We start from the raw sequence: 27059 nt of genomic DNA on the forward strand, positions 1-27059 counted from the left end.
GTAATCTATATTATATAATTCAAGTTTGGGGTATGTAAGGTGCAGCCATATTAGGAGGTTCTGTTGTATTGGTGATTATATACTGTGAGGAGGGATGAGGATTTGCTACTTTGCCAGTTTTAATAGAGGTGAGGTAACTAATTTGATTCTGGATACTCTCATCATGAGTTGCTTCAAGGTGTTCAAATTTGCTTATGAAATAGTCCCTTCTGAGCTGAGGAGATGGAAATGAGACACTAAAAGGCTTTCTTGAAGTGCTTCCATGTTTCTCAGCTCAGAACATCACATTTGATATTAATATTAGGTACTGAGGCAAAGTCATCAGGTAGAAAAGGGAAGAAATGTAGAAATAGTCATTTTCTTGTGTGTTTCCTCAGGATGCTATTTTGAGGCTTTAAAAAAAATAAAAAAATTTCATGCTTTGCTGATGAGGCTGCTGTAAACTGGGGAAGTGGCAGATGTAATTGAAGTCCCAGGGCCCTGCCCTAGAAGAGGTCCAATACTGGCAGCGTACATATTGCTTATATGAAAGCGAACAGATGGATACATTTGGTCAATTCTGCCGGGTTCATATGGAAACCTTCAGAATTTTTTCTTACTTTTTTGAGTGGAAAACTTAAATCTGTTATCTGCTGGGAGTCTGTAGTTGCCTGGGATGGGTGCTTTGGTAGCTTTGAGCAGGGAGCATCGCTGTACTGTGGATGTCTTACGACCAGACATGTTTATCTCCCCATGTCCCCCTCCATACTCCAGGACCAAATCAGCTACTGGAGGAGTGAGCTGGATTTTTTTCAACTTCTGTAGCATGAGAACTGTCAGCTGAGTCTTAATCATGGAGCTATTACTGGTAGTGAAAATGAAGGAAAGAGAAGAAATCGAGCTTGCTTTTCAGAGGCTGGATTGATTGCAGAGGCATGTTTTGGTTATTCTTGGGGTGGGGAGAGGAGAGGAAGAAGGAGATGGGGAGAACAAAAAGATTGTATTTTCTTTAATTAAAATCCCCACTAATTTTCTGATAGTAATTCATTCTAAATTCTTGCTGACAGTTTTTGATGTTTCTCAATTCAAAACCACTGAAAGCAGTCAAGTGAAGGGAGAAGAATAGAGAATCAAAGAGGAGGGGTGTAGCTGTATTAGCAGAACACGGCTTGAAGTGCTAATACTTAGTCTGGGTGGGTGGAGGAGGTAGGATTAATCTGTAATGCTTCAAATTAGTCAGTTTTGGATATCCTTTACACATGTGCACACATGAACACACACACTCAGTGATCTAATAACATGTTATCAATGGCGTCAAGGAAAGAATTGGCATACGACCAGTTCTAGAAGTCTGTCATACAGATGTGTTAGCATCTGTATTGTCATCTAGCTATCTTTTTTCCAAGTGTATAGCATACAAAAATATGCACATCAAGTGTTTAGACACTATCAGTGACAGCTCCGTTCCATATTAAAGCTATTAAAGAAACTCACTTTTGGATTCATGTAAGAAATCAGATACTTATATCAGAAAGTTTTAGCTTTAAAGCCTTCCAGGAAAGCTGTAAACAAAGCAGAAAGAAAAATGAAATCTCTGATATTACAAGCATGTTTCTATGAAGACTGCAGTTGAGCAAGTGCTCATTTCTCTTTTCTTTTTCTAAATAAAAAAAAATGTCTTTGAACCATTAGCAATGATAACTTCCATTGAAAACAGGGATTAAAAAAGAAGAGGAGAAACCAAGCTCATAGGGAGAGAGAGAGAGAGCTTGAATTTGACAAAAATAGTTTATTCTCTATTCCTATCTCACTCTCTCAAGCTGCATCCTTCTCACAAAAACAACTCCACCCACTGTTGTAGAAAATGGCCATCTCTTGGTATCTTCTTTGGAGGTTTTGTTTTGATAGTGCTAGTGCTAGTTTTGGGGATTAACATGAATAACCCTATCAAATTTTGTTAAGACATGGTACCAATACAGAAAGACCTATGTATACTATTTAAAATACCCTTGTTAACAGAGATTTAACAGTCATTTCATTCTCCACTGCTCATCACATTCACACATGTGGGATGGGCATTAACAGATTGAGCTACATCTTTTCATTTCAATTCTGCAGCAGTCTCTCTTTGCAGGAATATTTTATGTAGTAATAATTTTCTTCCTATTACAGACTTTCTAACTATGTTAATGGCAGTAGACTGGCCACAGAGACATTCGTGAGAACTACCTTTGCAGTGACATTTAAACAATTTATTTGATCCTGCTTTAGCATACCTGCTCATGCCTTTTTTTACTCTGTTGTCGACCTTAGGAGAACTTTGTGTATAATCGTGGGTCTTTCAATCACAGTCAACTTAACGAAATGGTATGCAAATTTCTGCGGTATGTAATTTCTGAAGTCTTTGGGATTTGCAGTGTGTTTGCTGCCAAGTGGATACCCCTTGACTGCAGGGGCACATTTGGGTAGCAGCTGCCCAGTAGCTCCAAGGCCAGTCTTAGCTGGGGATGCTCCATTTTATAGGTGTCCAGTTGTTGGGTGTGTGTGCCTTGACTTACCCTAATGAGATGATGTTATTAGTACTTCTTTTTTTGGTTTTTTTTTTTTTGGTGTGTAATAATGAAAAAAGTAGAGCAGAGGGGAAAGGTTGATGGCAAGGGGGGAGTTCTATATATCTCACATATGTACTATATTGAATTGATCATCTTATCACCATTTAGAGAAATTGCAAGTTGTGGATTTGTGGCTGAAATGTGTTACTTGTGTGAGATTGCTTTTGGCTAAAAGCCTAAAATAAGGACTCTTGCTTTGTGAGGGCATATCTTGTCCTGTGCTTGAAGTAGCTTCTCCAGTGCTGGACCATGTGTAAGAGTGCTCTTAGGATGAGAATGGTTAAAAACAATTACCACTGCCACTAAAGCTGTTAACACCTCTATCACATTCTATCAGGATCAAAAATCCTAGTGTAAAGTGCTTTTACAAAACCATCCGAGTCAAACTCGGGGAAAACTGAAAGGCAAGAAATTAACTGAACTAATTGGCAAAAAATTATATTTATCAGCTTGTTGATTTTTAGTATAATTCATGGAAATGAATTCTGTGAAATTGTCATTCCGTGACAGCTGATTGGGTGGGAAAAACGTAGAATCGCTGCTTAAAATGCTTACACTGACAGGAGCATTCCCGTTCGCTAAAAATAAAAACCTTGGACAGTAACATCATACAAATTTGTGTATGTGGGTTACCTGCTGTGTGATGTCCCCTCTGTGGGAAACACTTGAAGCACATGATTAGTCTCTTCAATTGCTGTTGAACTAAATTGCATTTTAGGTTTGGGTTTCTGTTATTTTGGGGGTGGGGTGGGGGGGTGGGGTGGGGTGAGTTTTTGTTGGATTTTTTGTTTCTTTTTTGGTTTTCTTGTTTTGGTAGTGGGTGTTTTTTTTTTTGTTGTTGATTGGTTTGTTTGTTTGTTTAAGAGCAGAAAGTAAACTTACATGTTTTAAGTTTGGCTTCCTCATAAACATTTGTAGATTGAGGTGCAACTTACTCCTCTGGCTACGTTTCATGCCTTTCCATTTCCCAATCCTGATCACGAAAAGGGAGTTACTGCCTCAGAAAGTTATGTGAAAAGAAAGCAGGTTTCTTGGCTGGGTCATACAGCTGGCCTTAGCATATGTTTGTGCACGATGTGTTGTTACTGCATTACTGAGCTGGATTCTTTGCCCACGTGTAATAGTCTGCCTACAAACAATAATAATCACGGTATGTGTCACGCTCAGTTCTCTGTGGCACTGCAGCTCCTCTGTTGAAGGGGAAAATTCAAGGCAATCATCAGCTCTCCTAAAATTGTCAGTTTTGTTTTCCATGGTCATACCAATTTAGTGTCTGGGTCTGATTTTTCCATTATCCTGCGCCTTATATACAACTTTGACTTGCTGTCGGAATTGAGTAGTCCAAGGATAAGACAAGGGAAAATCAAGCTTTTTCTGTCCTTGGGGTAAAGGAAATTATATGTAGTTCAACTTTCTCAAGTGACAACATTCATTAGGCTGTTACTACAGACATCTGTATGGAGTCACAGATAAGTTGGTATTTTCTGGGCACTTCCAATAATAAAATCCTAAAACAGTGTTTACAGAAAATGCTGAAGCTTTTTTCAGCAATTCCTTCAAACATAGCATTTCTTTAAAAATCTTTAATGGAAATGTGAGAAAAGAGAAAGCTAAGGCAAGGGTTCACTACAAATTTCCTCAGACATCCTTCTTTTGCCTTCTTTGGATGTCCATGTGGGTCCTCCTTGACACATACTCAGCCCGTGTGTACATTCTGGCTGCTTCCATCTGGGGTTCACATTAGTACCATTAGCTCTCTCCTGTTGCCATACAAAGAGCACTTTAGTCATTCTCTACCAAAAAAAAAAAAAAAATAAACCAGTTGCAGATAGAGCGTGGGGAGAAAAGAGCCCTTTCCATTTATTCATTTCCTTGCGTGATTTTTGTTTTGCTTTTTTTGATTTAGTTTTATTTGTTTGGGCAAGTTTCCTGCCATTTACCTTTGCATTTACATTTCCTATTGATTGGCAATTTTTAAACTGTTTATTGTGCTCTTTTGTTTAGCTGTTCAAGAGCTAAAACAAAAGCCACCAGGCCCTGTGAGGGACACATTTGCATGCGGCGAGCGTTGCCCGAGGAAAAAGTAATTGCTAATGCATATTTATGTGGCACAAATTTGCCATTTGTTTATGCATAAAATTATCAATAGTGCAGGGCGGCCCAGCCGTAGAAAATGGTGACCTTTTTAGCTTAATAAAGAGAAATCAGCTGTTATTGTGAAGAGATCAGCCATTTATTCTGTGTTGAGGGACACTGTCGGGAAAATGTAGATTGGTGCCGGCAATATCATTAAATGGAAGGCCAGTGACCCTTTCGGTATAGTCTATTATACTTTATCTAATAGGGGATAAATGACTCTGGTTGGCAAATAGATTAAAAAAAAAAAAGAGAGAGAAAGAAAAAAATACTCAACAAACCCCACTGCCCCTCCTGACTTTCCTCTTACGACTCAGCCATGTGAACAGGTAGATGCTGAGGAAGTAATCATGCACAAGCCAGCTGGTATTTCTCTAGCAGGAAAATGACTTTAAAAACAACTAAACAACAAAAAAACTCTGAAACAACCCCAAACCAACCCCCAAACCCACTCTGTTTAGACTAGTTTTGATTGCTTTGGAGTCGGAAAAACATGCAGAGCCAACCTGTGATTCTTCCTAGTGCATGCTGTCAAAAGCAGTGTTCTGAAGGGCCATGACATGGATTGGATTTTGGCTTGTGAAATGAAAACTCATAGTTTAAAAGAAGGAGGTAGAGTCTTTTCTGAAGATAAAAAGATTTTGAAAAGTTATGCTTTTTTCTTACATATTTCTTACATTCAATTTTTTAAGAGTGGATGAGAATTTGCTAGGTTATACCCCAAGACACTGAAGACCTCATCTGCAGAAGATGCAGCAACAGTTTTCTTCATACTACTCCACTAATTCACCTCAACCTTAATGAGCAGATTGAAGACTTGAGTTCAAAACTAGCAGCCTCAAGAAACTGTTGTGAAAATGAAAGTGTATGCACAAGAACTCATGTTTCCCTGTTTCTCTCATTGCGCTCCCCAGAGTGCACTGCACTGTGCATAACTGGAAATAGCTTCAACCACTCCACAGGTGAAATGTGTAGAGCTGTGAGTCACAGTCACTGTAAATGGTTGCATTTTCTGTGCCCACTGTGTGGTGAACTGGGCATTTGATTATTTTTTTTTAAACCCTAGGGACTATCCAGCAGATGATTGTGATGACAGTAGTTTACTTAGCAAAGGCTGTTAGATTGAGGTAGTTTTATGTACACACCCAGCCTGTCTAGGTGAGGTGAGATCCCACCCACCACCACTGTGGGACCGCCCATCCTCAGAAGATGAAGGTTGACCTCTGCCCGCCCTTCTGCCTTGTGCCTTCAGAAAGTCCTGATGGAATTTTTGTGGTGGAGAAGGGCTGATCAGAGCAATTTTGGGGCTCTGCTGTGTTTGTTTCCTAAAAATCTATCACAAGCTCTTTGTCACTGAGTGACATTTTCCTGGTGGACTCAATAAAGGGGCAAAGGGTAGAACAGGCTGATGGAACTTGCAGATTGCATCAGTGGAAGCTTTTTGAGGGAGGACTGTCTGAATGTGATGGTGTAGAGTTTGTGGTCGGAGGCAGGAGTTCAGTCTTCTCAAGGCTATTGATCTGATTTCACCACCATTAAAATTTGGGCAACATTTTAAAAAAATCATTTTAGTGAAATATGTTACAATACATAAAACTTACCATGGGAGATATTATACAGTATATGATGTATTACTTTCTATAGTAATGTTGTGAAAGTCTTTGTAAGGATGTGTGCTACAGTTCAATATTTCATACCAAAAATTTACTCTTATTAGGTGTTTTTGGAAAGGGTTGGTTCAGTTTCCTAATTGTGCTTTTCCATGCATTTAATTTCTATGCATAGAGCTCTTGCCTGCTTCTGGAATGGTGCCCTTGCAGTCCTCCCAAATAATGATCCCCTACCATGTTGCTGTAGAAACAAAAACATTGTAGATCATGTTATGGAAATAGAGAGAAAGTCAAAGAAATAGCTTAAAAGTGTATGTTTTCTTAGGTACATCCTATGGAAACTACAGTTAATATGGAAGTGAGCTTAACTGCAGAGTGGGATCTAGATTTCTTCACATGGCAACAGGCCCCTTTTTTTACTGGTTCTGTCACTCCACTCAAAACCGTAGCCAAGAACCACAGTTTCAGAAGCCTCTATTAATGTTTGAGGATTGCCTCATTGACTTGGTAATGAACAGTTGAATTAGGTGGTATTTTACCTTTAGAAATGCATTTTTATTTTTACTTCAGCAAAATAATTAAGCTTTGCGTAGATCTGCTTTTTTCAAAGACTCTTTCTTTTTCCATACAGATATCTCCAGCTCTGCTCCTGAAAAAAAAAATCTTCTTCTACATGTCAAAGCTTGTAACCCGTTTTTAGCCTCAGTTTTGCTTTTCCACCAGTCATAAGGCAACCCTCTTGAAGTGTGCTTGACACTATCTAGCTAGATTTATGTAGATAAAATTAACGAGTAGAAAATGCTTAAGTCTGTTGTATGGGAATAAACTGAGGGTCAGTATCGTAAACTAACCTGAATCCAACTGAGATTCTAACTCAGGCTATTATTAATATTATTACAACTTTTGTTATTCCTACATATTTTTGTCCTATCTGTGCCTGCCTAGGCCTGGCAGTGAAAAGTAATTAAGTACAGACAAATAAAAAGCAAAGCTTCAAAACCATAGAAATATCAAGTTTAATGGAAAAAAAGTTTTGTTAAGGGATAAGATAGGTCAGAGAAAAGACAAGCAAATATTGCTGATGAAAGTTAGTAGCAGAAAACACAAGAATGAGCAAAATAAATATTACCTTTTCGTTGTATTCTGCCGTTATGAAGAAGTCAGGGAGTAGCCCTGTGCCTTGGTTCCAGGTTGCTGGGAAAGATAATGGGGAATATTTTGTAAACAAATGTTACAGGTCTGATTGTCCTGTGAGCTGCCTTCATTGTCCTGGGATCTTACCCCAAGTAGGAGTGACTTGAGTGGGGCTTTGCTTTTCTCAGCTCCTGGTGCATGTCTACTGTATTAATACTGTGTAGGAAGGAAGATAAAGGACAAGCTTTATATTATGCTGTTCAGTTGATGAATGTTTAATGTGATAACGAAATAATAAGAGTTAAGCAATTGATATTTTTTTTGGTTCTTCGTGATGCTGGTAACTGGGTAGTCTGATAGGTCAAGATCTGCAGGACCTATCTTTGTAAAGGGAAATTTTGATTATCCTCATTGAAGACTGACTTTTTTCCCTCCCTTCTTCAACACAGTTTTATTTGAAAAACCCACTGAAATATTCATTTTTAGAGGAGCAGAAATTCACGATTGAGGAAATTTCTATACAAAATGTAGAGAACACATTTCTGTTTGTCTGATTACTTAATATAGGAAATTGAGGTGTAGCTTCAGAAAGTTTGGCTGCATGCAGAGCTCAGTATGAACCAGGGACACAAGTTGTCCTTTGAAACCTCATGCACCACCCTGCTATTGGTAGTGTCTTATGTGCTGCTGCTTTTCATGGAGGTCTCTGAGCTGCAGGGCTGGCAAAAATAATTCCATCAAGTTAAACCAGTAGGAAAAAGTGTCTGGTTTTATATATTGAGGTTGCTGATTTCAGAATTGGGTTGTGTGTGTCTGTGAGTTTTGTAGTTTAAAAATAAAAGCAATTCCTATTTATTTTATTCATACATGTGTTTCATACTACAAATTGTTTTGGTTAGACTAGATTAATATTAATAGTCTGCAGCACAGCTTAGGGATGCAAAACCTGACTGAAAGGAGGGCCACATGTGAGATGAACTTTACCTTGTGTGAACTTGATGTGTCATGTCACAAGTATGGTCTCAGACTTGCATCTGCAGCCATGATCGTGTGATCCAGCAAAATAAGAGTAGTACTACAGATTTTTTTTTGTTTTCAAATCACTGCTTTGCTGTGCGCTTTGGGTCACAGAAGACTTACTTTGCTGCTTTTGCAACCAGGTAGACTGAGGCACAAGGCTAGTAACAGGGATCCTGTGGCTTGGCAGGGCCACCTGGGTTGGACAGCCCAGTTGTGCTGTTCCATGCAACAGCAGATGCAGGGGAGTCCCAGCTCCCGCCTCCTGCATCCCCCACACTCGTACACTTCTTGCCACAAAATGCTTGTCCCTTCTCTGCTGAAGGCTTGGGGTAGCACAGCAGTAGCCACAACTGCGACAGGTGCCTCGAGAGATCTGGGGTGCAATCACTCTCCTGAACTGGGGAGGACCAGAGGGGGTTTGGGAGGTCATGCTGAGTGATGTGAGACATTTTAATTCTGGGCTCTGTCATACCTGGAGGAGGTGCCACTCTGTCACCTGTGCAGGAAGCTGAGGTGCAGCTCAAGACCCTAGAGTCAGTATCTTACTCACAGAGTAAGTGTGTGAGTAACCCTCCTACTCACAAGGTGTCAGCTGGGAGCAGAGGCAAATGCAGAGGGACCTCTCGGTCCCAGCACTGTACTCGCACCACTAACCATGCGAGCGTGTTTGGTGTGGGATGTAAAAACAGTGAGTGTAGGTGAGCTCTTTAAACACTCAGGAGCAACAGGAATATGTAGTCACATCTTCCTCCTGGTTCAATTTCTGTATAGATTTATCGTGATAAGAGGTGCCACTTTGGTTCTAATAATGTCTACTTTTTTTTTTTTTTTTTTTTTTTGATATTACATATTTCTATGGCAGCTTTTCCACGTGATATATTTTGGGTCACACATTAATTTACACCAGCCTCTGTTCTGCAAAAAAGAGTTCACAAACTAAATGAAAAGGAACGGGGAGGGGGATGTCTGGCAGAGCCCAGGCTTTTGTTTCATGTTTTGGATTATTTTCTTTTAAAAATAAAATTGTTGATATGCATTTTGCTTTTATTTTTCTAGCCTTCCTCTTGCTGATGACCGGGTTCCTGTTTGATCCTGTTTACAAGCTTTCGAAGATTGAAAATAACCCCAACTCCTCTGCATTGGGTAGGAAAACAAAGCCATATAAAGACATACTGCAATTACTCTGGAGGGCGGCAATAGGGAAGAGTGTGGTATGAAGGAAGAGCTTATGGAGGAAAGGGAGAAGGTTACTAGGTTACCACAAAAGACATTGGTGTACACAGTTTTTCTCACTCACTCTTTTGGACTGGGAGGAGGGGGAGGAGTGGGTGTACTAACAAGTAAATAAGAGCGTTCTCCAGTGTGTGTATTCCCAGTCTAAATGTTTTGTCTATACTTCCTGTTACTCATTCAAACTGCTTTGCAGTTTGCTTTGCAGACTATTTCAGTCTATTCAAAACACCAAATAAGGTAACTTTAAGAGATTTTTGGGGGGCTGGGTTGTTGTTTTGGTTTGGTTTTCTTTTTCCCTTTAAAAGTTACTGGCAAGATAAAGAATATTCCCTAAATTACTGTGAACTTGTGAATATACATGCAATATTTTAGTAGTGTTGATGTGTAAGTATCTATATCCAAGGTACTAAATTTTTACAAATATTTTAAAATGACATTTCTTGCAGTTAGGGAGCGTAGGTAGGGAATAATCTGGTTAAATATTGTTGACCTGACAGGCAATCGCACAGTTGTGATGTCTTCTTGATCCTGTAGTTTTTATGATTAACCAAACTGCCATGAATAATAAATGTTTGTCACATTAAGGTTTCAAAGACAAGCACCTCCTTGTAGTAGAGTTGATTTTATCTTGTTATTGTGAACTTTAGGAACTGGAGTTGATTATGTCACTATTGAGTGTGATGAGTTTGTCCTAGGGTTAGGTGTCCCCTAACTTGACCTGGTTGCCATCATAGTTGCCATCATGTTTCTTTTGCCTCTTCAAGGAGTGCACCTGTGGTGACAAGCCCAGTTTTCATGGGTGGAAATGAGGAAAAAGTGTGGAAGGCAGTAGAAAGCCAGAGCAGTTGCAGCTAAGTATTTAGGGCCAACTGGAGGTGAAACCCTGAGACAACCTCCTTGATTTCAGTATGACTTTGTCCTCATGCAGAGGGCTATTCCACTGTTCTTTCTTGTGGGGAAAAAAAAAATCTAATTAAATTTGAATGCAGGATTGTGTAATTTATTGATAATATTCTGGTGTAAATTGATGCTTTTCTGCTTCGTAGTGAGGCCTTAGACATGCATACGAGATGACAGTCTAAGTCATGGTATTTTAACATGATTGATTCAGATACGAGTAAGTTTTATGATTCACTTTCCGCTTTCTAAATGCCAGAAGTCAGTTGTGACATTCTCATCTTTTCCTCTTCTAAATAAGCTTATCAAAGAAGAAATCACTAATTTACCAGGCAGGGCTTAATAATCAAGGAAGTGAAACTTCTGTTTTAGAGAAAAAAAAAAAAAAAGAAATCCTTTGCTGACTTTCTGGATGATTTTTAAATAATAAAAGCTTACCATGTACTGAGCAACTGCTTTATTTTTTGAAATATTATTCTTTTAAGGCTTTCATTCTGAGAGGGGTCAGTAGCCTTTGAGAATTGAGCCACTTTGTTGACAAATCATTCCTGTAAATTGAACAGCATTAATTAGAAGTTTATGCTACAGATTCTTACTTTTTAATGTGGGTGGTGGTATCAATGAAAATGTCTAATGAATTTGAAGATGATTTTAAAAGGTCTGCCACCTGTAGATAAAAATGTGCATTACTCCACATGGTAATTATCAAGACTGAGGGCCTTGACATGATCCACTGACCTTTTGAAATCAAAACACTTACTGTAAAGAAAAAAAGGCACTGATTCCTCCATCTATGTTAATGTAGGAGGTCTTTATATTCAGCTGTATTGATACACTGTAATATATATAGGGGAAAAAAAAAGATACTTTCAATTATGTTCGACCCAAGTTTTCCATCGTTTCCTCTACAGACTTACAAAGCTCTCACTATTTTTGCATGTGTTGAGGGATATTTTTTTTTTAATGTAATGAAGTAGATTACTAAAAATATTCAGGTGTCTGAGACAGCAGCAAAACATCTCTGAGCCACCCTACAAAAATAAACTAGATTTGTGCGTGCAGGATGAAAAAGAAAGTATACAGGAACAGATTTCCGCTCCAGGCTTTTTTTCAGGGGCACTTGCAATAAGGGAGGGGAGCAATAACCCAGCAACTATCATTGTAAAAATTATGAAAAGCACTTTGATGGTCCTTTTTAAAGTCAGTTCACTAAACAGGGGCCAAATCAAAAGCCTGAAAGGCAACTTGTAGTTTGCTATCAACAACCCCAGCCCCTTGCTGCTGTTTGCAGTTGAGAACGAGTGCTTCTGCATGCAGTAATGGTGAGGAAAACTAAAGGGAAATAAAGGATGCGAATGAAGGATTTTCTGTTTTCATATGAGTACTTGGAACACCAAGCAAGCGAAGAAGCAGCAATTTTAGCTAAGCTAATGTAATAGAAGACCATTGCACCCAAACTGTCTCAGCAGAACTTCCTGCATAATTAGATTGTAAATCTTCTCAACTGAGGAAGTTTTGCCCAGGGTCAGATTGTCTAAGTAATAATCCATTCTACATAAATTAGAAGATTTGAACTGCTGGGATACATTATTACATTAGTTTTGTTTTTTATTCCCAATATAACTAAGGAGAACAAATGCAACAATTCTTTTTCTGTTCTCCTTTTTAATTATGGTACGTCTCTTTAGTTTTTGATTACCTCAGAAGGCCTTTCCTGTAGGTTTTGAGATTTTTCCCAAGCAATGATGATGAAGTTGTCATGCAGGCAAATTAATACATTTTTAATGTACTTCAGAAAGCGATACCACAGAATCCTTTGGCCACTGGATTCTGTGATATCACTTCCTCAGTGAAGCATTTAGCCAGAGATGCTGCTCCTCTGTTTGTGCAGCTAAAGTTTTATCTCCACCTCTGATCCCCTTCTGCAAAGAATAGAATTACCATCTTCTAGGTAAGAATTAGTAGGTGAAAGTTTACTAACAACTCATTTACAACAAGCAAGCTTCTAAGTTACTAACCAGCTCCATTGTTTTCTTTGAGAAAAGGAAGATTATGGGTTCTTCACATGCATATACAGCTATATGTAAAACTGATGGGGGAAGTCCTGGAGTTCTTATTCAGGCAAAAATTGCCACTGAAATTTTGGTATTTGATATGCTTGAAGGAAGCCAAGTTTGCAGTGTAGCACAGATTAATTTATATGAACTTGTCAGTGTTTGTTTGGCAGGTTTGGGTTTTTTTTGGTGTGGAGTTTGGTTTGGTTTTTTTTGACTTTCACTGTGAATTGGAGAAGAAGTCAACTGTTCAGGAGAACCTTTTGGAAATAAAACAGCCTTTGGGCTGGACTCTTAGGCTGTCTGTGTAGACTTCACCAGTACTGAACAACAGAGAGAGGAGATGAGGAAGGGCTTGTGGAAGTGCTCACAGTGCTGTAGGATCCCAGTTCCTGGGGCTACTTTGGATGTGCACCAACCCCATGGTCTCCATTGGATGCATGTTAGAGATCTAGACCTGCACAGTGGTAGTGACTGGTGGCAGGACTGCAAAGCCATTTTGATCTAGCTCTGTGTTGTATATATAAGTGTTGAGGGAAATGTAATAGGAGGAAAGGGCTGGCTTCTGTCATTAATGATGTTTTTAAATATCTGTCTCTTCTTGCTGAAAATTCATATGTTACATAATGGTAATTTTTTTTTTTTTTTTTTTGGAAAGACAAGAAGGAAGTGGGTTGGACGTATTAAATTCCTCATTTCCCATCTAATTTCTGTGTTGAAGGGTAGGAAAAAAAATAAAATATGGAATAGATAATTCTGTGTTTTCAAATACAGGAGTATTTTGATTACCTGGTGCTGGTTCTGTTATCTCAGTTGCCTGGTGAGTTTGTGGTCAGCCTGCTCTGCAGAGCACTGGCAGCTGAAGGTGAAGCATAGGTTTTGATGGAAATGGCAAGTACTCTCTAAAGTCCTGGAAATGGGGGTACTCCCTTACTGAGGGATGTCTGGTCACCCTTCCCTCAACTGCTGCACAAGGAACACACTTCAATACACTTTATTTTCCTCTACTGTTGTGAGACACCAATGGATGTGGAAAAAAAAAGAGATAATACTTTAGAAGATGTCAAGGAGAAAATGAAGATCTGTGAAAGCCCTTAGAAACTGGCATTCTGGGGAAACACCAAATTCTTCAGATGCTCTTAAAAACATACAAGAGCACTGGGAGTCCATCGATAAAACATTATTTTTTGCTTCTACTTAAAATCCAAACTTGCTCTCATTTCTGCCATTATAATCCTTATAAAATACTTTTTCATAACTAAAATTTTCACCATTATTATTAATATTTAACAGCAAGTAACTGTGTTTTTTTGGGGGGGTGGTTGTTGTTTGTTTGTTTTTTGTTTTGTTCTTTTGTTTTTTTTTTTCCTCAGGAGCATCAGATATAAAGAAAATTAGAAATCAGACCTCAAGACTACTTTTGAGGCAGAAATAATCCAACCATTATTTCTGGTGTAAAAGGTTTGTGAATAGCATCATTTGCCTAGAAGCTGTTTTCCAACCTAATAACTCCTGGAATAATGACCTAAAACTGTTTCCAAGAGGATTAAGGCCCATATAACTATTAAGAAGTATAAGTTTCTGAAAAAGCTTCTTTCTGATTGGTAGGGAGGTGAGTTCTGATTTAGGTTAAAGCTGCTTGCTTAGGAGAATCAGTTTCAATCTCTCTGAAGTCAAAATGTTGAAGTAATCCTCTGGAGAAGGATTGTCTGAGGGTTTTTTTTTTCCTTTCTTTCTATATATGTGTATATATATTGTGTATGTGTAGATATTACTTATTGCCATAATGATCTGGAAGATGGTAATTTAACTGGGTTTTCAATCCATTTGGGGAGGGGGGGGGTTAATCTTCTGCTTTAGTGTGCCTTGGGCAGAATCTGTTCAAAATGGGCTGAGATTGCAGCTGAACACTTGGCTTGTTGGTTAATCATCACTTGAAAACTCTTCATTGGAGAGACTGCAGAACAGAATTTATTATCTGTAATGATATTGGTGTGTTTTTAAGGCTGTGCACATGTTGTAGATGCTTTGCTCTTGTTAATTGCTTTTTTAGCTAGTGTGATCTCCAAAGGGGAAGGAGGAGAAAACATGGGCTGAGGATGATTTGGGAATATCCAGTGTACAGGGGTCAGGCTTTATGCATTAGAGGAATGCATGGGTTTGCAGCTGAATCATTTTGATAAAGAGCTGCTTGCTGAATTGCACTTTTAAACTGGCAAAACTTCCCAAACGTGCATCAAAATACACTGGTGACAGAAGCTCACTACAGAAAGCACGTGAATTCACACTGAAATGGCTGTTAACCACCTATTGCTTTTCACCTTCTTGAATTAACTGGAGCTAATGCCGTGATTCTGGCTGAATCCCAGAAATGTCTCAGCAGATCACACTGAAGACCTAAAATCATCAGTGAGTTCAGCCAGCTTTATCCTAGGGTGCCTTCCTTGCCAGCAATCAGGGTTGGTTTACATCTGTCCGAAGAGCATACTCATGTAAGAAGGTGAAATAAACATCTGGCATTAGCAAAGTAAAATAGAATTGTTTTCTTTACAGAAGGCATTAGTATCATTGGCCACTCAGAAATTTATAAAAATATGCATGTATATTGTATTAATTCTGACCTTTGGAGGAGTTTGGCCTCGTGAGCAATTTAAAGGTGATTTAGTAGAGGTTCTCACTAATAAGGTAACAGGTTTGGCTGTCAACTGAGTTGTTATACAAGACAGAGCCACTTTTGTGGGACATGATATCCATCTCTAAAAAATGAGAAGGAATGTAATCAGTGATGGTACTTAACATGCAGCTGAACTAGGCCCTGTTTTGAAAAAATCACTCTAATTTTTACAGTGGTTGACTGTAGCCACAATAGAGAAAAGCAAGTAAATGTTTGCTGATCAGATCTATGGCCAAATTCTTATTTTGATTCAGGGTGCACAGTGCCAAAAATCTGATGCATATGCTTATGAAAGATTTTTCTGGTTCTATATGTACTATAAATACATTCCACATGGCTTTATACAAAGCTCTCTGTTATTTCAGTAAGTCACAAGCTACTAAGCCAGATCCAAAGAAGGTGAAACTCTGAATCAAGTTCTTTAACATTTTATGACTTTGAAACCCTGTTTTAAAGTATATTTGCTTCATTAATTTGTGGCTTTGATCTCAGCTGGGTAAGCATTGAAAAGATAGGCAAAATTAAATGGGGAAAAAAACCTACCTTTTCACAAAGGTCTTTTGTTGCCATTAAGCCAGCAGACTGAAGAAAGTTCCTCTTCATTTTCAGGTTTTGGGTTTAAACCAGGAATATGTAGTTTTACTTAAATAATTCAAGGAACACCGTTGCTGAAGGTGTTATTTGGTGTGACCAGGTTTGCAAAACTGCTTGCCTTGCGAGAATAGGAATCTTTCCTGGGATTTTGAGGAAAAAAAAAAAAAATCTGTTCTATATCTACTCTCAGCTGTGTGACTGAGGGTGTAGCTGTGGAACACGATCTTTCCTAGCTCCCAGGCAGGTCTGTCTGGTCTAGGAACTCCTTGGAGTGTCCCAATGCACCAGTAAAATGAAGTCTGGCTACTGCCTTGCTGGTTTCCCTTTTTTTAGTAAGGACCTTGGATTAGCTGCAGAGGTAAACCAAGGAGTTTGGGAAACCTAAGCAGTAAACTCTGAGTAGAACTGCAGAGTTTTTTTCACATTGCAGCAACAGGTTGCTCTAGTTCCTCCCCATTTGGTTTTGTTTTTTTTTTTTTTTTTGAACTACCATTTATATATTTAGGCACCAGACTAAACTGAAGTTAAGAGGGAACTCTTTCTTCTCTTCCCTCCTCCTTTCGTTTCCCCCCTTCCCCAAGCAGCTTGATATTTCCAATGGAAAGTATAGTTTGGTACCCAATATTGGTGATACAATACAGTATCAACCCATAATTTTATAAGCAGTCTAGTGTTTCATGCTTTCCTCTAAGAGCTGTGCATAAGAGAATGTCTTGGCTGGCAGCTGGGGAGTGCTGAGCCCCCACCCTCAGAAAATGAGGCTTTTTGCAGCATCTTGAGTGCCCCTAGCTGAGGCACCTGAAGCCTCCAGCTGCTCCTGAGTCATCCTATGGGAGCAATTACAAGGCAAAGGGAAATGGGGGATTCAGCAACTGGAACCTGTAAGACAGGAGAGCCATCGGCTTCTGATTCCTACACCTTTGAAAGGGTTAACGCCGAGGTGCTCTATTGTATTAATGATGGTTGTCTCTTCACAGAGCCCGTTGGGCTCTTTCAGGGGCCTCTCAAAACAATGAGTGCAGTGAGGCTGTTCTGTCTAATTACTCCAAGACAGGGATGCTAAAGAGGAATTAATGACAGTTGACAAGTGCAATTAATAATTATAGCAAAGCTGGGAGTCATGCAGCAGGCAGATGACAATAACAGGGTAACTGTACATGACAGCTTTCATCCGTTCCCCCCCTCCCCGTCCCTGCCCCGCCTGCTTCTTCTTTCTTTCACCCTTTAATGTGAGCTGCTGCCTGCGACCGGGCTGGGCCCTGTGTGGATGAGGAAGGAGAAAGCTCCGAGATATAGTCACTCAGATTTGTCCAATTTCTAACCTGCCCCCCCGGCCTCAGTCTCTCCCTCCTCAAGAAAAATAAAATTTTTAAAAAAATGATTAGGAATATTACCAACAGCAGCAACTTAGCGGCACAGGCTTCTGTTAGCTTTCACGGTCAGGTGTTGACAAGACTACTTAAAATTCATGTTGGGAGATTGGAAGGAGAAGGGGACAGGGAAAGGCAGCAGCAAGCTGGAGTTGAAGTGGGATTTCCATATCAAAGGCCAGGCCTTTGGCTCTGAATGGTAATTAAAGTACCCAGATTTCATCTCCTTGGTCAGCTCATGAAAAGGAAAAAAAAATTAGAGAGAGGATTTTTTCATTCCCTTTAGACTACAGTACAGCAAGCAGTAAATTAAATGAAAGTTGAGCTAAAAGGTGCCTAACGCTTCAATCTTTTGCATCTAATAGAATCTATGATGTTTTTAAAGCATTTATTCAGTTCACATCTTCATCTTGCTGTGATTATAAAGGATATCATGTCTGCTTACATTTATTGGGCACACATCTTGGCCTTCCCAGGGTTGTAAAAGGATTTCACTTTGCATTATGTTGCTGTTGTGTTACGGCCTTTTGGCTTTAAAAAAAAAAAAAAAAAAAAAAGGGGGGGAGGAGGGAGAGTGTGAAAAGGAAGGAAAAAAAAAAGCACATTTCTATGTACTTTTTAGCTGGTCATTGTAGGAACCAGTAACAGTGAGACCCAAATAAATGCAAATTTAATGAGGCATGGGGAACTAGTAATGAGATATAACAGCCTCTCACCTTGAGGTTGTTGGTTCAAACCAAGACCATGGCACTATTGAAAGTGGCCACAAACCAGCAGTCATGTGACAGTGCATATGCAGTGTTTTCACTTGGGTCCAGTTCCTAGTGGATACACAGTGATGAAATGGAAGCCCTGCTTGCATTTGCTCAAGTCCCTCTTCAGGGACAAGGACTGGAAGAGGACTGTGTCCTTTCTGGATTTGCTACCCGTTGCATGGGTCATGATCAAGGCAGGCTTATGCATCTTGCCCTGATCTCCTTCCTTGGCTGTCTTGATTCCAGGTCTCCTGTAGAGATGCAGTGGCCTTTGGAGCTATTGGTGTGGTCTTTCAGAGGCACTGGGGGAGCGCTGAGAGCCTGGAACCTTTACCAGTACTGTGTGTGTCCTGTTGTGCCCTTCAGTTTCTCTTTAGGTCTGTCTGAGCTGGCCAAGCAGTTACTCAACAGCTTGGGGTTCCCAACTATGAGTTTGCACCTCAGTAAATCCATGGTTGCACCCTCTTTAGCTGAATGCCCTGAGGAAAAAAGAAGTTCAGCTCTTCAATTCTGCTTCAAAACTATGAAAGACCAAAATGTGGATAATTAAAGGTAACCAGGCTGGGTCTCACTTGCTTCGGGGACTGGGTCAGAGCCTGCTATAGGTCACTGAAAATGTCTCTCCTGACCCCACTGGATGTTGGATCAGTTCCTTGGGCTGAAAACTTGAGGTTTAGCTGGTTTGGTGTATTTTCCTATAGTTACATCTCAACTGTGGCACACGCGTGTCTTCTGACATAACCATTTTGGTGTGAGTCACTGGAGATGTGGGCAGTGCTGGTGGTGTCCAGTTTCTCTTAGTACAGCTGCTGTGCTGGAAGGGGTAAGAGCTTCTTGAAACAAAGCATGGAATAGTTATGATTAAAATTGAAAAAGGAGAGGAAGGGGGGAAACAAGGCAAAGTATTGTTGCTGTAACAAAGAGCAAGAACTTAGAAAGAAGCCAAACTAAGTAATGAATACAAAAGGACCCTAAACTTCAGAGTCTTGCAAATCTAGACTTGCATTCTAAATGCTGAGGTTATTTTTCTTCCTCCCCATTTTCTCTTCCTTTCTTGCTCTTTTGCTTCTCTCTTCCTCTCCAAGGTGAGCTTTCCTCCCTGCCTGCCCCCAGCTCAAGTGCATCATTTTCTGCTATTGTGTTTAAAAAAAACTCTGCTGCAGGGGCTCTGAAATGAATAAAAATGTAATCCTCAATGTGCCCATTGTGCACTCTCATTTGTTTTTGCTGTATCGATTTATCAGCGGAGGGAAATTACTCGCTGGAAGAGAGGATGCCAGTCAGAATGACATTTATTTCATAGTACAAGGAGGCTCTCCAGCGTGTTTCCATGTAACCCAGATATTGGAGCTGTAAAAGGGCTTGTAACAAGGTTTAGTGCTATGATTAGATCGTGTGGAGCACCTTGCTTTCATAACAACAGGCACTTGGCGGGAGCCAAGGCCTCAGGTTATGGTCAACTTTTTTTTTTATTTCCTCTTACCCTAACACAGAGTATTTGGCTTGCACCTCAAAATATTCCTCTGTTCAAAACTCAACCATTCCAACTTATGAACATCTTACTTTGTATTTATAAGAGCTTTTGTGTCCCCGAGTTAAAAAGAGAAAAAAAAAGATAAAATATTTACTTGTTTATCTTTTTAGCTTTATGCTTCCTTGTGTTTCTAGTGAAATAACCCCATGATTTTAATTCACCAAAGCAAATCTTCTCCTCTGGTGACTGTAAGCTATAGTTGCTCAAGGCAAAACAATTACTTGTAAAAATGGAGCATATTCTTTACCCAAAACCTGTAATAGGTATATCTGAGTTGCAAATAAAGGTGGGACTCAGGAGGCTGAATCCTGGTCCTGGGGTTTGTGTTTGGCTGCTGTTGCTGCATAGTTTGTGCTGAGGGCTTTGCTGTGCTGATTCATGCCTGGGGTCTGTTTAGCTCAGCAGCCCCTTTTCAACAGCATCAAAGGTCAAGTGGTTCAAAGAAAGATTCACAAATCCCAGAATGGGTCTTGCTCCTTGGCACTGCTGTTTAGCAGATGGATGTTGGCTTACTCTCCACAGCGTTTGATGTGCCTTTGGAATTGTCCTGTTAGGAGGTATTCTTAAACCCTTTATTAGACAAAAGCATGTCAAAACCTGTATCTGGAAATAAACTGGATTGTCAAGCTCTCTCATTTTAACATGGATATTTATAGCATATAACCTTCATTAATTTCCTGTGATTTTATTATTGCCATGGACATGGTATTGCTGCTAATTTCTAAACATTGATAGTTATTTCTCTTTGACTTACCTGGTCGTGAGCTTCACTGGCATCATATAGAAGGGAGCTTTGGGAGTGAAACCTGTCCCTTAAGCTGGAAACTGGTGCTGGTGGGGAGCCCACCACTCCTGACCATTGCAGGAGCGTGGGGAAAGAGACAGTAGGAGGTATGGGAAGTTATGTCTGTATTGAGGATTGCTTGATGCTTTCCATTCTAAAACTCTGTTCAGCTGTTCATATCTTTGCCAAATGATTTCAGCTTTGGCTGATATTTTCCATTTTGGGTGTTTGCCTCAGACATTAAAAAAAAAAAATTAAAATAATTTTTCAGCCAAAATGGCTCAGCTGTCCCCAAGCTGAGAGAAAAAAAAGTTGTTTTGCTTTTATTAAAAATATTCTCAGTTTCTCAATGGAAAGCTCAGCTCCCAAGTTACAAGCCTTTCCAGTGCTAAATTTTGTTTATCCAGTAGTAGCATTCTTGAGTGATAGAATTAACCAGGTTTACCCAACCTGTGGAGTTTGTTGCTGTAATGTGAACCCATACTGTGAATGGCTCTGTTGCCTTTGTCTTCAGGGTGCTGGCTGGGGAGTAATGGTTAAGGTGAACTTAGCTAGAACTACTTAGCCCATTTGCCCTCTCTCTCTGTTTTAAAGAGAGGATAATGCTGCAGATACAACTGTATCCACCTGCACTAAGAGCTCACAGAATGAGCTGAGGGCTTTGCTAGCTAAGCCTGACCTAAACTGAACTGTTTCTTTCTAGTCTAGATGAGATATGTTATTCTCCTCCTAAAGTTCAAATCAGAAATACAGAGAGAGCAAAGGACAAAGAGCAGTACTGAGCTGTGACAGAGAAATAAAATCAAACAAGTGTCTGGCGGAGGACAGCACTATTGCTTTTGGTAAAGTTGGGGGAATGCATACAATTAGCTCTGATGGAACTTGCTGCAGCAGCAGGAGCGTGGCTCTTTCCTGCAGGGACAGGCACCTGTTATTTGCTTGAGACATCCCCTTCTGTGGGCAGGCATTGAACCTTCCAGGAGAGAATAAACAACAGATTTCCTTTTTCTGCCTTGCTGAGGTAGCAAATGGCCAATGTAAGGAAATAGCTGTGTTCATATGGGGAGGAAGAACTGGAGTCTGAGGAAAGGAGGTCTCAGCACACCAAAGATGGAAGATGTGAGTTGGGTTGAAATAGCTAGAAAATCATCTAGGCAGCTATCACGGCCTGTGTTCTTGAAGCCTCGTACATTTTGGGAATTACCTGTTTTGTCAATACACTGTATGACAGTTGATTGATTTTTATATTTTTTTTCCACTTCTGCATACCCAAGTGGCTACATTTGGAAGGAAATATGGATTCTGATAATAGCAAGATAAATGGAAAAAATGAAGTTTAAATGGTGGTGTTGTCTTAAAATAAATGCTTCAGTATCATACAGGCTAAAGCTATTTAAGCATATGGAAATATATGTGAAATCAATATACTACTATGTCACTTTTTGCGTCAGAATCAGCGTGTGTCTGTGCTGACAAAATGGCATGTATTACCTTTCCCCATCTGTTCAAAGCACATTTAGTAGTGCCTTGAAAAGCTTTTGCAAGTCATGGCATAAATACACAACTGGATGGTGCAGCGTAGATAGAGCAGCAATCTAGTGAAGCCTCCTTTAAAGGGAAATTATTTTAATCCCTTTTAGGCAAGAAATTAATTTTCAACAAAAAATGGTGCTAGTAGAAAAGTATAGCAGCATTTACCAGTCATATCAACGTTAAACATTTCTCCACAACATTATATCACAAAATAGCTTTCAACATGGAGAAAATCCAAAATCAATTAGTTCGGTTAAAGCTATTTCAGATTTCACTGTTAGATTCTAAAGAACATCTTTCAGACTGTCTTAAACTGTACCTGGAAATTAATTTAGAAGTTTTTTTCCCACTTGCGTATTTCAGCTTGGAGGAGTTGAAAATTTGCAGAGATCACCAGTAAAATAGTACCATTAATTCCCACACAGTAGTACTTAAGTAGTCCTTCAAATGTCATTTTCTTTGTGATAATGGAATTTTTACTGGCTTTTTAGCAGACCTTTTGTGATATGTAATAAAACCACACCACTTTCACGAGTGTGGGCAACTACACTCATCTTACAACATGAGTATAGTTGTCTATCCATGTGACTTTATTGATGATTTTACATAATTTTCTTTTAAGAAGTGTCTTTTGCTCATAGATTTCCAGAAGGCTGAGAGGTAGCTCACTGCCCATATGCTTTCCTAAAATATAGCACTCTCCTTACATGCCCCAGGTGATTGCCATTTCTAGGACAGAGTGACCTCAATCTTTTAGGCAACTTTCAGGACCACACAATTTGAGTTTCTTATCTATGGTTTCCTACTTATCTGTGTAACCTGGTTTATAATTCCATCCATCAACTCATAGTTTTTCTCCAGTAAAATTCCTGGTAAACCTCAATAAACAACAGCTGGTGGTATGAGCTCATCATGTCCATCTATATAACCAGAGGGAACTGTAGACAGGCAGCAGTGAATGCCTGAAGTGAGAGCAGGTCAGAGTTCAAACCAACCATTCATTTGTGGGTTGGTTGGTTGATAGACCGGAAGGCTGTAGGGGTTTTGTGGAGCAAAAACATCAGGTACTAGATGGATAAATGCTTGTGGAATAACTGTTCCTATGGCACTTGGTCAAGGCCTAGGAGAAAGTGATGGAAGCACAAAGGGGTAAACTATTTTTGGAAGGTTTCTCTTCAAAACACAATGTGATTTGAGAACCTCCAAACTATTAACAGAGATGGGGCCGACAGGAATCAGAGGAGTGTGCGTCTAATCTGGTCCTTCCTACAGCCTTAGAACAGACCTTGCTAAGTTTCTGCCTCAAAACTAAGGAAATGAAAAGTTTTATTAAGGTGCAAATTGGTAGTAGCTGTGACTTTTTTATCTTCTTATTCTTTGCTTATTATGATGTTGTATTTGGAAAGTATTTGAAAGAAGAGCCAAAAGCATGGATAGACTTTCCTTTTGAAGCAAAATTAGGACTACTGGTTGGAAAATCTAGCAGTGTGATGTTTGTTCATCTCTTCACCATTGCTAAAGTTTGCTTTTGCTTGCAAGTGCAAACCAGCAGATTAGACACTTCCAAGGGCTCATTCACTGCGAGGTTTTGCAGGTGATTTCAGTTTAATGCAACCAGATAATTGTAGCCCTGAGGCTTGGCTGGGTTATAAAGCTGCTAATCCAGACAATATTATCCAATCACATGTTGTGCTTATATGAGAGACCTCTGCCTTTAATAGCCTCTCCCTGTGCTTGTAAGTGGTGGTTTTGGTTTGGTTTTTTTCTTTTTTGTTGCGGATTTTTTGTTTTCTTCTCTTTTTCTCAACAGCCCTATAAAAACTCAGACTCAGGCTAAGATTAGGCTCCTGAACAAGTCACTGGAGTTATTCAGTACTCTGTTATATATACCCCCATACATGAAACACACATACATCATAGATCAGCTGGCTCACAATGCTTAAGTGTATGTTCACCTCCGCATTTAAGAGAGGGTAAGGTGGTGGGCACTGACAACTCTGAAAACTGAAGACTATATTTAGTTCTAGGCCCACATGTAGCTCAAGCAAAAGTATGGCAATGTTTTATAAGCATTACTGTCAAGTAGTCAGAAAACACATATTTTTGTTTTTAAAAAAATTTGTGTATTTGTCAAAACAAAAACTTTGCATGGCAACACACTGGTTTGAAAGCTTTTGTGGGGAGAGAAAGGGAGGTGAAATCATATGTCAGCCTGAAATGTGGACCTTTCTCACTTGCCAATGGCGTTTGCTCACCTCTAATGAAATTATTACTTTCAAGCATTCTTGCAAGTTTCTCATCCAACTCTTTGAAACGTAAGAGGTTGATATTGGTCATATCAACCTGGGGATGCCCCAGCCCTGGCAGTGTTCGCAGGCAGGCTGGATGGTCCTTTGAGCAACCCAGCCTGGTGGGTGTCATCCCTGCCCATAACGGGGGATGGAACGAGATGATTTTTCAGGTCCCTTCCAACCCAAGTCATTACATGATTCTATATAAAAACTTGGACGGAAGCTCAGGCTTGTCATTGCCCTATGCCGTGGGAAAACAAAGCACACCATTCTGCTACTGGTGGTACCTTTATGGTGTTGCTTTGGCTAAAGGTACCAAATGGAAGGAGGGGCCATCTTCTGAACCAGCCAGCAAAAGGTGCTCCTTAGGTTTGGGTGAACTGCTGTGGCTGGAATAAATAACTTGGAAACTGAGAGTAGCATTGGTAAGACTTGCATCCTAGTGATTTTTCCTGTTATAGATGGGAAGAAATCTCTATACTAGTAATTTTATAAGGTCTGATTGCTTCCATTTACAGAGAAATGAGTGGCAGACCCAAGAGTATGTTGTGCGAGCAAATGTGTAGCCTGGTTTCTGTGTGCCGAGGCACAAGGCAGAGTCCTCAGCTTCCTGCAGGATTTCATTGGACTAAGGATCATGCCCTTAAGAATAGGAGTGCTAGACTTTGTTTTTTTTGGAAAAGCAAACTGAGCCACTGTTCTCTTTTTTTGTTGTAGTACTGTTGACTTATATAGCTAATATCAACTCTTTATCAATAAGTCTTGTAAAAGACAAACTAGCAGAGTAAAAAGAATTGATCAGGATTAATCTATTCACATTTGTCTTCCTTGGGGTAAAAGAGAAATAGCTGCCAAGTAGAGCTGTGCCTCTTACTTGAGCCTGCTCTGGTGCCTGTTTGACCATGCTCTGAACCGAGTCACCTTGCTGAACTTTAGCCCTTTACCAAGCATCAAGCCTCTTCTCCCTTCTGCTTCCAGAGTAAACTGGATCATTGAGCACCTGTTTTAGAATGGACTGTCTGAGGATGCTGTTGTCTCAAAAAAATCACAATGGCAGCAGAGAGTTACTGGAGTATAGAAGTCAAGTCACTTGGCTTTTTTGGACTATATTTATCCTTGAACTAACTTCAGAGAAGGAGGAGATATATAAAGGTAAAGTGATTAAGCAGTACTACAGTCTTTGGATATCTGTTTTGATAATTTTTTTAGAGAAGAGACCCTCAGTGATCTCTCCATAAAACTTCTTTTTTTAAATGCATTTCCTTTAAACAAAGTATTTCATTTCAGGCAATTGTGACAAGGTCTACAGTGTTCACTGTGGTACAGTTTGATTCTGCAAAGGTTTGGCTAGTTCATATGTTAGTTTATGCATCTGAACAGTCCCTCTAACTTCAGCATGAACACTGATGTGTAGAGTTACAGGCTTGCTGAAGTCTCTGCAAGATGCCAGCCCTATATTTTATACAGGGGAAGACTAATGTCAAATATGTAATTAAAAATCTTCAGGACAGGCAAATTTCTGAGCATGTGCAGTATCCTTTTAGTGAACCTCAGGATCTCAGCTGGTTTTGGTGAAAAACACAGAAAGCAATTAGCTTGCATCTTAGAGGCTAATAATAACTGAACCTTTTGGCAGATTTTGTGATGGGATGATTTCCTCTCAGTGATATAAGCCAAATGAATTAATAAAAGAGATTTTTAAAAATCACTTATTCTAATGCGCTGTCAGAGGTGCATACAAGCAAAGAATTTGCAACCTGGACTCTGTTACTTTGCACTTTAAACCTACTTGTAAGGATTAGTCTCATGTATTTGTGCCGTGTTGGAGCAGTTTTCCCTTTGGAGCTACAATCTTGTGTGTTCTGCTTGAAATCTGAGCAAATTTCATAAACTGAGTACACTTTTTTCTCTCTTTTTTTTAGTATACTACATTGGAAGAGACTTCTTCCATTTCAAAAGTAAAGGCCCAAACAGATCTGCCTGAATAAACAAGATAATTGAGGTTTGGTTCTACATCAGGCAGCGAGTGGTGGTGGCACTCACTCTTGAAATGGGTGATGTCTGCTTTCCCCCAAAATACAACAGTTGTAAGCTGTTTTACCACCAACTGCCTTCTTTATTATGCTTCAACTCTGACCCAAAGTGACCTCCTCATTGCTGTGCCAAGTGTTCAATCCCTACGATTGCCTTGGTCTTTGTGGTCTCACTGAGCATCACCAGAGAACGCAGCAATAAGAAAATGGTGCCTGCATACACAAACCCATCAGCTGCCTGCATGAACAAATCTGGTAGTCTTAAAGAAGAGGAGCATCAGTTTGGAAATGTAGGCACAGGAACCTGTTTTATGAATAGTTAATAGGGACACCCCAGTAATCCTAATATGGAGCTGAGGGCTTAGTTCCCAGTTTTGCCGCAAGCTTTCCCAGCTGACATAAAGGCAAAACAAACCATGAGTGTGTCTTAACTGCAGAATGTAAACAGCAGCATTACCTACAAAGAGAGCAGTGAAGATGGAGGTGTGAAGTGGTGGTGCAGTGCTTGTGGCCCATGTCCATGCAGCACTCATCAGGGCCAGGACACAAATGATGTGTTCGTCCCTGGGGTGCCGGGTGGGTATCTGAATCTCATTGGTAGAGAGAAGTCATGAGGGCAATGTCTTCCAAATAATGAGAAGCAGTCCTTGAGGAAAGACGTGCAGGAGCTGCTAGAAGAGAAGAGTAAAAGAACATGAGATAGTCTCCTAAATATTGTTGCTCTGTTTAGTTAGGGTTGAGTGATATGTAGGTAATGATGGAGAATGTTGCTGGTTATGTGAAACTAAACCATCTGGCACAGGAATGAGATGCTTT

General features: G+C 39.8%; 1 protein-coding gene across 2 annotated transcripts in view; it reads left to right on the plus strand.

Moving 5' to 3' along the window:
- SOX5 (SRY-box 5) overlaps positions 1 to 27059 on the plus strand; it is a 640352-nt gene that overhangs the window by 146119 nt on the left and 467174 nt on the right. For both annotated transcript variants that reach the window (XM_027905265.1, XM_027905273.1), the window contains exon 2: positions 9548 to 9634. The gene's annotated coding sequence lies outside the window, so the exon portion shown is untranslated. The remainder of the gene's footprint in view (positions 1 to 9547; positions 9635 to 27059) is intronic.

Source organism: Empidonax traillii, unplaced genomic scaffold (assembly GCF_003031625.1).
Source record: "Empidonax traillii isolate 1590-97213 ecotype Southwest subspecies unplaced genomic scaffold, ASM303162v1 scaffold25:size3598162, whole genome shotgun sequence".
Taxonomy (NCBI): domain Eukaryota; kingdom Metazoa; phylum Chordata; class Aves; order Passeriformes; family Tyrannidae; genus Empidonax; species Empidonax traillii.